Genomic DNA, 3,719 nt, shown 5'->3' with positions numbered 1-3,719 from the left:
GCTCCCGGTCTGGCAACGCCTCGATTTTAAAATTCTCATCCTTGTTTTCAAATTCCTCTATGGCCTCTTCCCTTCCCTATCTCTGTAACCCTCCTCCAGCCCCACAACCCTCCGAGATCTCTGCGCCCCTCCAATTCTGGCCTCTTCGGCATCCCCGATTTTCATCGCTCCACCATTGGCGGCCGTGCCTTCAGCTGCCCGGGCCCTAAGCTCTGGAATTCCCTCCCTAAACCTCTCTCTCCTCCTCTGAGACGCTCCTTAAAACCTACCTCTTTGACCAAACTTTTGGTCACCTGTCCTAATATCTCCTTACGTGGCTCAGTGTCAGATTTTCACTGATTACGCTCCTGTAAAGTGCCTTGGACCTTTGCTATGTTAAAGGTGCTATATAAATGCAAGCTGCTTCATCAGCTGATGCCCTCCCGGTCTTAACGAAACGCCACGTGTCGCAACGCGCTGACATGTCACCGCTGCGGAAAGCTCGGCCAATAAAAAAAAAAGACGCTAAACGTTTTCAGGTTTCATAATCACTGGAAACAAAGAAGATTTAATCACAGGCAAAGAGGAACAAACACTGCGGCTCTATTAATAAAGTGAGAGGAAGTGCACCAATTGGCAGTGAGGGCCTCAGGCCCTGAGAACAGGAAGCACAGGCACAGTTTCCATGGTAACCGTAGCTCGTTAAATTCTCCAGGGTATCGTACAGAATTATGACCATGAATCTGTGCTAGCACCAGAGATACAACCCAAAAAAACAAAATCCCCAAATCAAATTGGCTGATAAGTTCTCCTAACCTGTCTTTTATTAAAGAAGGACATTTCTGCGTGAGCTGAGCAGTGTCTTTCTTCCCGTTCCAAAGATGTTGACTCGTGGCTCCAAGGGTGATGGGCAGCCCTCCAGTACCTCACCCAAGGTGACCATTCCGGCTATTCAACCGTGATGGGCATTAGAGTTTAGCCCAAGATCCCTACAGCGGGGCCTTCCAGCAGGAACTCACACGATCCGTCCCGGCTGAATTCTCTGGTTACTTTTTTTTGTCCTCTTATGCCCACCGCGCTGGGACAGCCTGCAACGCCCCTACACTTGGGCTTGGCTCTCGAGGCTCCATCGCTCACGAGTGCCTTATTGAATATTGCGACATAAGGTGTCGGACGTGGCTCAGGGCACCCTCGCCTCGGAGTCAGAAGGTCGTGGGTTCGAGCCCCCCCCCCCCCCCTCCCTGGAGCACAAAATCCTGGCCAACATTTATCCCTCAACCAACGTCACTAAAAACAGATTTATCTGGTGGAGACAGTGGTGGGACAGCTGCACCTCAGCAAGAGTTAACGCCTCGGGGTGGGTGGGGGTGGAAAGAGGGGATGGGAAACAGCTGGCTCTTTCTCCCTCCTTCGAGGACGCGTGTCCACAAGGTAAGATGAGGGAGGCAGCGGCTCTCACTTCTCGGGGTGGTCAGTCCGGTGTGCGACGACTCCTCCCTGTGGACTTGCATTCCTGGCCCGAACAAATTGAAATTTGGCTAAAGAAAGAACTTGCATTTATATAGCGCCTTTCACAACCTCAGGACGTCCCAAAGCGCTTTACAGCCAATGAAGTACTTTTTTTTTTTGAAGTGTAGTCACTGTTGTAATGTAGGAAACGCAGCAGCCAAATTGCGCACAGCAAGATCCCACAAACAGCAATGTGTTAAACGACCAGATGATCTGTTTCAGGTGTTGGTTGAGGGATAAATATCGGCCCCAGGATACTGGGGAGAACTCCTCCTGCTCTTCTTCGAAATAGTGGCCGTGGGATCTTTTACATCCACCCGAGGGGGCAGACGGGGCCTCGGTTTAACGTCTCATCCGAAAGACGGCACCTCCGACAGTGCAGCACTCCCTCGGTACTGGCGCTGGGAGAGTGAGCCTGGAGTGCGACTCGAACCTCTGACCGTCTGACTCAAGAGGCGACAGTGTGACCCACTGAGCCAGGGCTGACACCCGAGCTAGCAGCGGGTTCTGAACAAAAAAAAAATTAAAAATTGGGGAGTGGGGTAAGTATTTATTCAGAGACTCTCGCAGAGCCCCAGAGGAAGAGGGATGAGGAAACCTTCCAAATCGCCTCGATTGAATCAAGCACTGATATCGTGGGCTTAACCTTGCCTTGGAAGAGGAGGAAAGGAGACTAACTTGCTTTTAAAACAAAATGTAGGTGAGGGGTGAAATCTGCAAGAAGGTAAAAGATTTGGAAAATACCCTCCTAAAGATGGGGTATTACGAGGGATGATTCACAGGGCAGCAGCTGGAATCACTCATTCAACCACTGAGCCCAAACAGATCGGATCAATTTAATTCCAGCTTTGAGACTTCGAGGTCTCACCACAAAAACCAGCTTCGAGCTGTAACAGTCCCGGAAATAGTGTAGGAGCAGAAGCGAGCGGAGATGGAGTGGGGGAGTAAAGACCATGAAACGATAATTGGCCCAGCGACAGGAGCCTGAGGGGGGGGGGGCGCAGGAGGCCGAGGAGGGGGGGGGGGGGGCGCAGGAGGCCGAGGAGTGGGGGGGGGGGGCGCAGGAGGCCGAGGAGGGGGGGGGGGGGGGCGCAGGAGGCCGAGGAGGGGGGGGGGGGGGGGCGCAGGAGGCCGAGGAGGGGGGGGGGGGGGGCGCAGGAGGCCGAGGAGGGGGGGGGGCGCAGGAGGCCGAGGGGGGGGGGGGGGGCGCAGGAGGCCGAGGAGGGGGGGGGGGGCGCAGGAGGCCGAGGAGGGGGGGGGGGGGCGCAGGAGGCCGAGGAGGGGTGGGGGGGGGGCGCAGGAGGCCGAGGAGGGGTGGGGGGGGGGCGCAGGAGGCCGAGGAGGGGTGGGGGGGGGGCGCAGGAGGCCGAGGAGGGGTGGGGGGGGGGCGCAGGAGGCCGAGGAGGGGTGGGGGGGGGGCGCAGGAGGCCGAGGGAGGGGGGGGGGGGCGCAGGAGGCGAGGGAGGGGGGGGGGGGGGGCGCAGGAGGCCGAGGGAGGGGGGGGGGGGGGCGCAGGAGGCCGAGGGAGGGGGGGGGGGGCGCAGGAGGCCGAGGGGGGGGGGGGGGGGGGCGCAGGAGGCCGAGGGGGGGGGGGGGGGGGGCGCAGGAGGCCGAGGGGGGGGGGGCGCAGGAGGCCGAGGGGGGGGGGGGGTGGGCGCAGGAGGCCGAGGAGGGGGGGGGGGGCGCAGGAGGCCGAGGAGGGGGGGGGGGCGCAGGAGGCCGAGGAGGGGTGGGGGGGGGGCGCAGGAGGCCGAGGGAGGGGGGGGGGCGCAGGAGGCCGAGGAGGGGGGGGGCGCAGGAGGCCGAGGGAGGGGGGGGGGGGGCGCAGGAGGCCGAGGGAGGGGGGGGGGGGGCGCAGGAGGCCGAGGGAGGGGGGGGGGGGGGCGCAGGAGGCCGAGGGGGGGGGGGGGTGGGCAGGAGGCCAAGGAGGGGGGGGGGGTGGGCAGGAGGCCAAGGAGGGGGGGGGGGGTGGCGCAGGAGGCCGAGGGGGGGGGGGGGGGCGCAGGAGGCCGAGGGGGGGGGGGGGGGCGCAGGAGGCCGAGGGGGGGGGGGGGGGGGGGGCGCAGGAGGCCGAGGGGGGGGGGGGGGCGCAGGAGGCCGAGGGGGGGGGGCGCAGGAGGCCGAGGGGGGGGGGGGGGTGGGCAGGAGGCCAAGGAGGGGGGGGGGGGGGTGGCGCAGGAGGCCGAGGTGGGGGGGGGGGGGGGGGGGGGGCAGGAGGCCGAGGGAATCTA

This window comes from Heptranchias perlo, chromosome 40 (genome assembly GCF_035084215.1).
Source record: "Heptranchias perlo isolate sHepPer1 chromosome 40, sHepPer1.hap1, whole genome shotgun sequence".
Lineage (NCBI taxonomy): Eukaryota > Metazoa > Chordata > Chondrichthyes > Hexanchiformes > Hexanchidae > Heptranchias > Heptranchias perlo.
The sequence above is the reverse complement of the archived record's forward strand: the minus strand, read 5'-3'. Positions refer to the sequence as shown.